Source organism: Pseudopipra pipra, chromosome 6, assembly GCF_036250125.1.
Source record: "Pseudopipra pipra isolate bDixPip1 chromosome 6, bDixPip1.hap1, whole genome shotgun sequence".
In the NCBI taxonomy this organism is placed as follows: Eukaryota; Metazoa; Chordata; class Aves; order Passeriformes; family Pipridae; genus Pseudopipra; species Pseudopipra pipra.
The window spans coordinates 64,317,312-64,329,309 of NC_087554.1; the positions used below are offsets into that span (position 1 = coordinate 64,317,312).

Sequence of the window (11,998 nt, forward strand, 5' to 3'; positions counted from 1 at the left end):
GAGGATTTTGGATAAGATGGAAGAAAATCGGGTGCAACTCGACCTGCTTGGAAATCAGAGGAGGATTTGTCGCAGGGGGAAGGTCTAATGTGGAGTGTTGGGATCACAGCGGGAAAATGTGGAATATTGAGGTCACAGTGAAAAATATGGAGTGTTGAGATCACAGTGGAAAATATGGAGGGTTGGGATTGTGGTGGAAAATATGAGGGATTGGGATTGCAGTGAAAAATGTGGAGTATTGGGATTGCAGTGAAAAATAGGAAGTATTGGGATTGTGGCGAAAAATATGGAGTCGTGAGATTGCAGTGGAAAATATGGAATATTGGGATAATAGTGAAAAATATGGAGTGTTGGGATTTTGGTGAAAAGTGGGAAGTATTGGGATTGTGGCGAAAAATATGGAGTATTGGGATTGTGATGAAAAATATGGAGTATTGGGATTGTGATGAAAAATATGGAGTATTGGGATTGTGATGAAAAATATGGAATATTGGGATTGTTGAATATTATGGAGTATTGGGATTGTGGTGAAAAATATGAGTTATTGGGTTGCAGTGAAAAATATGGAGTATTGGGATTACAGGGAAAAGTAGGAAGTGTTGGGATTGTGGTGAAAATATGAGGGATTGGGTTGTGGTGAAAAATATGGAATGTTGGGCTGCAGTGAAAAATATGGAGTATTGGGATTGCAGTGGAAATATGAGGTATTGGGATTGCAGTGAAGAATATGAAATATTGGGATTGTGATAAAAATATGAACTATTGGGATTGTGATTAAAAATATGAAGTATTGGGATTGCAGTGAAAAATGTGGAGTGTTTGGATTGCACTGGAAAATATGGAGTATTGGGATCACAGTGAAAAGTAGGAAGTATTGGGATTGCAGTGAAAAATGTGGAATATTGGTATCGAGTTGAAAACTATGGAGTATTGGGATTTTGTTGAAAAATATGAATTATTGGCTTGCAGTGAAAAATGTGGAATATTGGGATTGTAGTGAAAAATATGGAGTATTGGGATTGAGGTGAAAAATATGGAGTATAGGCATTGTAGTGAAAAATTATGAGTATTGAATTGCAGTGAAAAATGTGGAGTATTGGGATTGCAGTGAAAAATATGGAGTGTTGGGATTGTGGTGAAAAACATTAGTTATTTGATTGCAGTGAAAAACATGAAGTATTGGATTGCAGTGGAAAATGTGAAATATTGTGATTGTGATAAAAAAATATGGAGTGTTGGGATTGCAGTGAAAAACATGGAATATTGGGATTGCAGTGCAGTTGGACACCAGGGCTGATAGAAAAAGGGGAAAGCCTTGAAAATCTCCTGCAATAAATAGACGAAAAGGAATTAAAATTAAATCAATTTTTTGTTCCTCGGTTCTGGAACTGGAATTCCCCAGTTGGTTTTTGGGGGGTTCTCGTGCCTGATGGGGGTGTTTGGCTTCATGATTTGCCTGAAAAAGCTGTAAAATACCAGAAAAGTGGGAAATCTTTTTGGGATAATAACGGAATGAGGTGGTAATTTCTTTTACTGAACATTTATTTAGTGAAATTCCATAGAAAAAAACCCTTTTCCTCCAGGATTTGGTACCTGGGAGCTCACAGAAGAACTCACAAAAAATCAAAATACTAGAAATTGATATTTCCAAGTAGCTTTGGGTAATTTTGTCCTTTTTTTACTGGAATTTTCTGCTTTAATTTCGACTAATCTCTATTTATTGAATATTTTCTCTGTCAATCCCATGTCCTGTGTCCATGGCAAGAACTCTGAGCTGGAATTTTGGGAGGGGTTTGGAGCCTCTTTTGCTCAGAGACTCCAAAACAAAAAGAATTTGAAAACTAAATCAACATTTTCTCTCAAATTGGGTTTTGTTTGTTTTACTGAACATTTATTTAGTGAAATTCCATAGAAAAAAACCCTTTTCCTCCAGGATTTGTTGCCTGGGAGCTCACAAAAAGCTCATAAAAATTGAAAATACTAAAAACTGAAATTTCCAAGTAGCTTTAGGGAATTTTGTCCATTTTTTAATGGGAATTTTGTCCTTTTTTTAACTGGAATTTTCTGATTAATTTCGATTAATTTCTATTTATGGAATATTTTCTCTGTCAATCCCATGTCGTGTGTCCATGGCAAGAACTCTGAGCTGGAATTTTGGGAGGGTTTGGATTCTCTTTTGCTCAGAGACTCCAAAACAAAAAGAATCCAAAGCACTAAACCAACATTTTCAATTAAATTGGGTTTTATTTCTTTTACTGAACATTTATTTAGTGAAATTCCATAGAAAAAACCCTTTTCCTACAGAATTTGGTACCTGGGAGCTCACAAAAAGCTCATAAAAATTGAAAATATTAAAAATTGATATTTCCAAGTAGCTTTAGGGAATTTTGTCCTTTTTTTAATGGGAATTTTGTCCTTTTTTTAACTGGAATTTTCTGCTCTAATTTCTATGAATTTCTATTTATTGAATATTTTCTCTGTCAATCCCATGTTGTGTGTCCATGGCAAGAACTCAGGGCAGGAATTTTGGGAGGGATTTGGATTCTCTTTGGCTCAGAGACTCCAAAACAAAAAAAAATCCAAAGCACTAAATCAACATTTTCAATCAAATTGGGTTTTGGTTTTTTTAATGAACATTTATTTAGTGAAATTCCATTGAAAAAACCCCTTTTCCTGTAGGATTTCATACCTGGGAGCTCACAAAAAGCTCATAAAAATTGAAAATATTAAAAACTGAAATTTCCAAGTAGCTTTAGGGAATTTTGTCCATTTTTTAATGGGAATTTTGTCCTTTTTTTAACTGGAATTTTCTGGTTAATTTCGATTAATTTCTATTTATTGAATATTTTCTCTGTCAATCCCATGTCGTGTGTCCATGGCAAGAACTCTGAGCTGGAATTTTGGGAGGGTTTGTAACCTCTTTTGCTCAGAGACTCCAAAACACAAAAGAAAATCCAAAGCACTAAACCAACATTTTCTATTAAATTGGGTTTTATTTCTTTTAGTGAACATTTATTTAGTGAAATTCCATAGAAAAAAACCCTTTTCCTGTAGGATTTCATACCTGGGAGCTCACAAAAAACTCCTAAAAATTGAAAATATTAAAAATTTATATTTCCAAGTAGTTTTAGGGAATTTTGTCCTTTTTTTAATGGGAATTTTGTCCTTTTTTTAACTGGAATTTTCTGATTAATTTTGATTAATTTCTATTTATTGAATATTTCCTCTGTCAATCCCATGTCGTGTGTCCATGGCAAGAACTCTGAGCTGGAATTTTGGGAGGGATTTGGATTCTCTTTTGATCAGAGACTCCAAAACGAAAAGAATTTGAAAACTAAACTAACATTTTCTCTCAGATTGGGTTTTGTTTGTTTTAGTGAACTTTTATTTAGCAAAATTCCATAAAAAAAGGCATTTTTCTCCCCGAATTCGGTAACTGTCACAAACAAATCTGTGGGAAACAGATGATGTTCCCTTTTGAAAGCAAAACTATCATTTAGAGCAAGATGGAAACACTTTAAGTTTTTGGAGGAAACCCTCGACTGCATTTTAAAATATGTATTTAAATAATATATATTTAAAATATATATTTAAAAAAAAAACAATTTGAAGGTGTCTCGGCTTTTCAAACTAAAGAATAAAAACCAAATCAAAGTGGTTTTCCATGTTAGGTTTGGATCAAGAGCCTAATGGAAAATTTCAACCTCCAGGAAAATCCTGGAGCTCCAGGAATATCCTCCAGGAGCAGCATTCCCATCCAGCTCCATTCCGTCCTGCTGTTGGTTTTAGTGACTCCTGGAGGGGCAGAGGGAATTCTGCTGGAATTTTGGGAATGTGAGGGGGGTGGTGCTGCACCAACTCCGTTGAAAGCTCTCCTGGGTCCTGCTAAACCAGGCTGGGAATTCCTCGGATCCTTGAGCAATTCCAGAGCTGAGACAAACCCGGGAAAATCTGGGGGGTGGTATGGAAATATCTGAAGGTGGGAAGTGTGGAGAGAAGGAAAATAAAAGGTGGTTCTGTGCTGCCAAAGTTCCTGTTCCACCCACAGCTGCTCTTGGAAAAATTCTTGGAGAATCCAGGGAGAATCTTAGAGAATCCAGGGAGATTCTTAGAGAATCCAGGGAGATTCTTATGGAATCAGGGAGTGGTTTGGGTTGGAAAGGACTTAAAACCCATCCATTCCAAACCCTGCCATGGGCAGGGACACTTTCCACCAGCCCAGGTTGCTCCAGCCTTTCCCAGGGTACTTCCAGGGATCCAGGGGCAGCCACAGCTTCTCTGGGAATTCTATTCCAGGGCCTCCCCACCCTCCCAGCCAGGAATTCCTTCCCAATCTCCCATCTCTCCCTGCCCTCTGGCAGTGGGAAGCCATTCCCTGTGTCCTGTCCCTCCATCCCTTGTCCCCAGTCCCTCTCCAGCTCTCCTGGAGCCCCTTTAGGCCCTGCAAGGGGCTCTCAGCTCTCCCTGGATCCATGGCAGGAATTCTGCCTCCTGAGCTAATTGTGGGACATTGGAATTGCAAATCTTCAGGCCAGGATCGGCTGCAAATTCCTTCTGAATCTCCTCCAGAGCAGAGCTGTTCCCAGAATCCTAAATTCCTGGAATGCTTGGGTTAGGAGGGACCTTAAAGATCATCCAGTTCCAACAGGGACACCTTCCACCAGCCCAGGTTGCTCCAACCTGGCCTTGGACACTTCCAGGGATCCAGGGGCAGCCACAGCTTCTCTGGGAATTCTATTCCAGGGCCTGCCCACCTTCCTAGCCAGGAATTCCTTTCCACTATCCCACCTAAATCCCCCCTTTTCCAGCTCCAAGCCATTCCCTGTGTCCTGTCCCTCCATCCCTTGGAACTTCTCCCCTCATCTCCTCGGTTTCCTTTTTTAGTTTCTTCTCGAAAGATCTTAAATTAGGGATGATTTTTTTTTAGCAGACAACTTTTTATCCTTTATTTCCCGTGTCTCAAACGTGTTCTGCTCTCCCAGCTGTGCCTGACAATCCTCATTTCTCACACCAGGATCAAACAAACACCCTCATTTCCCTGGGAATTGTATTCCCAGGAGGGAGGGTTCCATCCTCCCTGAGCCACCAGGAGAAGAAACTGCTTCAGAAATTCATCCCAGACTTGAACTCTTTGTTTCTTTTCTCTGGAAGTGTCTCTTTAAAAGTCCATCTCATCTTTCTTCTTTGAAGAAAAAAACCTTTTATGCTTGACTCCCAGGAAATTTTTTTTTTCCTTGGCTTCTGGAGGACACTTTCTCCTTTTACAAGGAAGGAAAATAAGGTAGAAACGAAGTATTTTCATTTAAAGAAGCAGATTTCCTGCAAGAAAGCTTTGGCTGCTCCTTCCCAGAGGACAATTTAGCATGTTTTAGGGAAAAAAAGTCTTAATTCTTTCACTGAAAATGTATTTTTGTATTCCTCTTGCTTTCCCACCTCCTCATGGACACAGGCTGCACAGCTGGAGGAGAAGAAGGTGGGGCAAAAGGTCAGGTTGATGTTGAAAGAATCCTGAATATAATGTGGAAGTCAGAGAGAGAAAGTTTTATCCAATGGATTTAGTGCACAGAGAAGCTGAAGATTTTATTTTATTTCTTATATATTTTTATTGGGTGGTGGAAAGGAGACCCAGGCTGTGCAGAGAAAACATCTCATTCCAGGATGAAAAGGTTGGTCTGGGATTTATGGGTAAACAACCATTCCCTTTGCTCAGAGATCCACTTAAATCTGGGTTTGCAGCTCCATTTCCAGGAAATATCCCTGGATTTTGGCTGCTCTTCCACTGCAGCAGCTTTGTGGCGAGGGGGAGGCAGTTGGGTCACAGAAACAAGTTTATCCCGTGCTGGGAATATTCCCTGGAGCAATTCCAGTCTCCTGTGGGACACAAGTCCAGTTCTAGGGGGGAAAAAGCTCCTGCAGCCCCAACATCTTCCTCCCAAATCCCTGTTGATGTCCCTGGAAATGATGTGGAATATTCGTGTCCCTGGAGATGATGTGGAATATTTGTGGAGTTGGTTTATTATGTCTCAGTTCACCTCCTGTGGAGTTCCCTTAATTCTTTCACGTCCAGGTTGAAATCCTGGAATCCCAAACTGGTTTGGGTTGGAAGAGACCTTAAAGATGCATCATCCCACCCCCTGCCATGGGCAGGGACACCTTCCACTGGATCAGGGATCCCAACCTGGCCTTGGACACTTCCAGGGGTCCAGGGGCAGACACAGCTTCTCTGGGAATTCTTTTCAAGGGCCTCCCAGCCAGCAATTCCTTCCCAGTCTCCCATCTCTCCCTGTCCTCTGGCAGTTTGAAGCCATTCCCTGTGTCCTCTCACTCCAGTTCCTGGTGAAAAGTCCCTCTTCATTGGGAAGGTGAACTCAGAGCTGAAGCCCCTGTGCCAATGGAAAACAATCCCAGGCTGCTTTTCCCAGGAAAACCTCAGGAGCAAAGAATGATGGGGGAAAGTGGGAAAAATGGGATGTAGGGCCTTTTTTTTTTTTTTCTGTATCTATTTTGGTGTCTACTTTGGGAAACCTTCCACCCTCCCAGGTTGCTCCAACCTGGCCTTGGACACTTCCAGGGATCCAGGGGCAGCCACAGCTTCTCTGGGAATTCTATTCCAGCCCCTCCCCACCCTCCCAGCCAGGAATTCCTTCCCCATATCCCATCTGTCCCTGCCCTCTGGCAGTGGGAAGCCATTCCCTGTGTCCTGTCCCTCCATCCCTTGTCCCCAGTCCCTCTCCAGCTCTCCTGGAGCCCCTTTAGGCCCTGCCAGGGGCTCTCAGCTCTCCCTGGAGCCTTCTCTTCTCCAGGGGAACCCCCCCAGCTCTCCCAGCCTGGCTCCAGAGGGGCTCCAGCCCTTGGAGTAGCTCCAGGATCTCCTCTGGACTCTCTCCAGCAGCTCCAGGTCCTTCCTGCAGAGCAGAATTGATGGGATATCAAGGATACAGCACTGGGAATGAGGGGAGGAATTACCTGGACCTTCCAGGTGCTCCTCCCATTGCTCCATTTCCTTCTCAGCCTTCCCCAGTTTAGTGGAGTCCTAAAAAACTGGATTTGGACTGGCTGGGATGAGCAGGAGGTGCTGTTTCCTCCTGGAGGGCTGTTTTTGCCCCAGTGAGATAATTCCATGCTCTTTTTGAGGGACAAGGACCCTCAGACTCCCTCACACCACATTTCTGGTTTGTGGTCAGCTCTGCCTGTCACCAGGAAGGAAAAATTGTAGGGAATTTTATAGGGAAAAATATTTAAATGTGGGTTCTTTACCCTCCTTCTCCTGGAGGAATTAATGTATAAATCCACAGAGAGGATTTAAAGCATTTTATGGGGTGTTTGTACATCAAACATTGGTGGTAAAAACTAAACTGGGGCTTTCTGGGGAGTCCTAAAGAAACAATTCCCACCTCTCAGCCTTCCACCATCCTATATATTCCAGTTTCCCTTGCAGGAGAGTATTAAAGAAGTCTCTTCTTAGCTTTCCCATCTCTCAGGACATTTTCTATATCTTTTCATCTTTTTTCTTCTTTTTTTCTCCTGGAAAAGAATTTGGCTGAGGGTTGAAGAGCCTGTTTTTCACTAGTTTATTCTTGATTTTCATACAGTTGTTACACATTTGAATAGGGAGTTTTTTGCTTCCCTTGAATGGGGAAAAGTCACAGATTTTAAAGCACAGGCACAGCTTCTGTAATATCCCATTTTATTGTTGCTGCTGGAATGGTTTGGAAGTGAACCTTCATCCTCACCACTCTTTTATTCCTTAATTTTTGTCTCCTTGGCCTTCATCCCCCACATTTCCTGGCACATGTTTTCTTTGCAGATGTTTCTGCAATGAAGATGTGATTCAGATCTCGAAAATCCAGTTGAGCTGCTTCATTATTTCGTGTTTGCCACGCTGAGTCGGGTCTTTATTGCTCTGACATTTTTAATTCCCATCTCTGGGATCTCCCAATATTCACTGATATGTTATTTTTTTTTTTTTTTTTGGGAGCTTTCATTCATCAGAGCATCAGTGATGTGCTGAAATCCTCCTTCACGGGGCTGCACGAGGGAGCAGAAATAATGAATGCAAACTTAAAGTGGGAAAATCAAAAAAAAAGCAATAAAACATTGGCATGGAAGGAAAGCAAATATTCATATTAATCTTTCCTCACTTCGTTTTTTGCATGATACAGTATGAAAAGACAATTTAAAAGGAGGTGTTTTACAGATGGAAAGTGTTTCAAAGCTCCCCAATATCGATAATTTTGATTTTGCAGCGGGAGGGAAATGCAGGTTCGTTAGAGGGTTCCTCATTATTCCTTCTCTGAGGTGGAATTTGGGAATTTAAAACATGAAAAGCTGGGAAAAAGGCTGTGCTTGGGGTTCACTGGAAGTGTCCAAGGCCAGGTTGGAGCAAGCTGGGCTAGTGGGAGGTGTCCCTGCCCATGGAAGGGGTGGCACTGGATGGGCTTTAAGGTCCCTTCCAACCCCACCCATTCCATAATTCCCGGATTTTATGCCTCCAGGACAGGTCAGGATGGGCAGGATGGGAAGAACCAAGGCTTGGGAATGCCCTGGAGCTGCACAAGGCTCAGAGAACTTGGGGTGTGAGAGGATTTGTCTCCATCAATGCCCAGATTGATCCCAGAATGGGTTGGGTGGGAAGGAAATTTAAAAATCCTCTAATTCCAACTCTTTCCCACGGGCAGGGACACCTCCCACTATTCCAGGTTGCTCCAACCTGGCCTTGGACACTTCCAGGGATCCATATTCAAATGTGTACCAACTGTATGAAAAGCAGGAACAAACCAGTGAAAAACAGGCTCTTCAACCCTCAACTAAATTCTTTTCCAGGAGAAAAAAAAAATAAAAATAAAAAGATACAGAAAATCTCCCGAAATGGAGACAAGCACTGAAAGGGGAAAGACAAACACAAAAACAACCCAAAACCCCAAAAGGCAAATCTTTACAAAAGGCTTCTCTTCTTGTAAGCCTGAGGCAAAACCCTTTTTTGGGATAATAAAAGGGGCAGCTCAGTGATTTCTCTTTGCTCTCTGAAAGCTGCAGAGCTCCCGAAATTCGGCAGCGCTCCCGCTCTTGGCGTAAAATCAGGGAATTGTGGAATGGGTTGGGTGGGAAGGGACCTTAAAGATCATCCAGTGCCACCCCTGCCATGGGCAGGGACACCTTCCACTAGCCCAGGTTGCTCCAACCTGGCCTTGGACACTTCCAGGGATCCAGGGGCAGCCACAGCTTCTCTGGGAATTCTTTTCAAGGGCCTCCCCACCCTCCCAGCCAGGAATTCCTTCTCAATATCCCATCAAATTCTTTGGCTGGCCAGTTGGATCACAGGGATTTGTGGCCTGAGGAGGTCCAAGGTGGCAGCAGAGGAAGTGTTTGGGAAGCTGGAGAGCAGGGAATGGTGTCCCACAAACTGATCTGAGGCTCATGAGCAGTTTGGGGTGGAAGTGCTTCCCAGTCTGTGTGGGCACATCATCCAGGAGGGAATGGGAAAATGCCCAGAGTGGATGTGGGAACGGCTGGGAGAGCTGGGGGGGTTCCCCTGGAGAAGAGAAGGCTCCAGGGAGAGCTGAGAGCCCCTGGCAGGGCCTAAAGGGGCTCCAGGAGAGCTGGAGAGGGACTGGGGACAAGGGATGGAGGACAGGACACAGGGAATGGCTTCCCACTGCCAGAGGGCAGGGACAGATGGGAGATTGGGAAGGAATTCCTGGCTGGGAGGGTGGGGAGGGGCTGGAATGGAATTCCCAGAGAAGCTGGTGTGGAGATGGATGGAGATCTGAACATATGTAAGGACACAGATCTGCTGGGATGGGTCCAGAGGAGGCTCCAGGAGGATCAGAGGATGGAGCAGCTCTGCTGGGAGGAAAGGCTGGGAGAGCTGGGATTGTTCAGCCTGGAGAGGAGAAGCTTTGGGGTGACCTGATTGTGGCCTTGCCGGACCTGAAGGATCTACAGGAAAGATGGAGAGAGACTGTGGACAAGGGATGGAGGGACAGGACACAGGGAATGGCTTCAAACTAGTTTAGATGGGATATTGGGAAGGAATTCCTGGCTGGGAGGGTGGAGAGGGGCTGGGATGGAATTCCCAGAGAAGCTGTGGCTGCCCCTGGATCCCTGGAAGTGTCCAAGGCCAGGTTGGAGCACCCTGGGCTGGTGGAAGGTGTCCCTGCCCATCTCAGGTAGCTGGAACTTGACAATCTTCAAAGTCCCTTCCAACCCAAACCATCCCAAAGAATTCAGTTACTTCCAATCCTGCCCAAAAGTAACCCCGTGAGAAGAGAAACAGAAAGATTTAGAATTTGGAAGCTCAACCAGATGAATCACTTCTGTGCTTTACAGGAAGGCAAAAAGAAAAAAAATCCCCCAATATTTTCATTTTGGGTTGATCAAGTTCTGAAGAGTGAACTCTTTAAATTAAAGTGAAGTCCTGGGTGTTGCTACAGAGTTAATGTTCATTAATCAAAATGAAAATAATTACAGAAATCTGTTTTCCACTGAGGTTTCTGCCACCATGAGGTTCATCCTGGGCTAGTGGAAGGTGTCCCAGGTGGCACTTAAGGTCCCTTGGATGGGTTTTAAGATCATTTCCCACCCAACCCATTCCACAATTCCCTGATTTTACGCCGAAAGCGGGAGCGCTGCCGAATTTCGGGAGCTCTGCAGCTTTTCAGAGAGCAAAGAGAAATCACTGAGCTGCCCCTTTTATTACCCAAAAAAGGGTTTTGCCTCGGGCTTACAAGAGGAGAAGCCTTTTGTAAAGATTTGTCTTTTGGGGTTTTGGGGTTGTTTTTGTGTTTTTCTTTCCCCATTTCAGTGCTTGTCTCCGTTTCGGGAGATTTTCTGTATCTTTTCATCTTTTTCTTCTTTTTTTTTTCTCCTGGAAAAGAACTTGGTTGATGGTTGAAGAGCCTGTTTTTCACTGTTTTATTCCTGCTTTTCATACAGTTGGTACACATTTGAATATGGAGGTTTTTACTTCTTCTAAATGGGAAAAAGTCACATTATTTGGAGTTTGGTGCTGGTCTTTGTGGAGGTTTTGATCCCTTTGAGTTGTTCTGAAATGAGTTTCACTCACCAGAGTTGAACCAAACCCTTCCCCTCAACAAAAACAGGAATATAAGTGGTGTAAATATATTTTATAATATAATATAATATAATATAATATAATATAATATAATATAATATAATATAATATAATATAATATAATATAATATAATATAATATAATATAATATAATATAATATAATATAATATAATATATAATACAGTACAATACAATACAATATAATATAACATAATATAATATAATATATTTTATACCATCCTGTTTCCATCTAAATTCAGATTTTCACTCTTACTCATAATTCAGAAATGGAGTTATAAATGCCTGGGGGTCCTGATTTCACTGAAGGAATGAGGAGGTTTATGGTGGAACCATCAAATCACAGAAAAGAACCTTAAAACCCCTATAATGGACAGGGAAACTTCCAGTGGGGTGGAAAAAAAAAAGCAAGGAATGATGGGAATGAGGGAGGCAGCTCTGCCATGAATAATTCATAGAATTTTGGAGCAGCTCCTGTGATTTCAAGACGTTTTTTACACCCCCAGAAAACAACTGTTCAGCCTGAATTAACCAGCTTTGAAATGCCTGATAAATGTTCCCAGTTCCTCCCTGCCTTTTTTATTCTGATTTTCTGCATTTTTCTTTTCCATGAGGAAAATCTTTGGGGTGAGCAACAGGAAAAAAAACCTGATGGTGGTGGTGGTGATGGAAAGTTGGATTGTTTTTTTTATGTGGGTTCTGAATTGAGAAAATGCTTTGTGAATTCCAGAATTCCTGGTCTGTGCTACATTTTCCAGGGATTTTTTTCTCCAGGTTTGTTTGAATTCAGTTTAGAAATTTGTGAGTTTAAAGAAGGGTTTGATTTGTGGAGATTTTTTGGGGTGGATTCTCCTTTTGGGAAAGGAGCTTATTCCAGTCAGAACTCCAGATGCTTCCATGGTGGA

General features: G+C 42.5%; 1 protein-coding gene across 1 annotated transcript in view; it reads left to right on the forward strand.

Moving 5' to 3' along the window:
• Positions 1-11,998, forward strand: part of MDGA2 (MAM domain containing glycosylphosphatidylinositol anchor 2) — a gene marked incomplete at its 5' end in the record, with an annotated part of 311,527 nt that overhangs the window by 107,864 nt on the left and 191,665 nt on the right.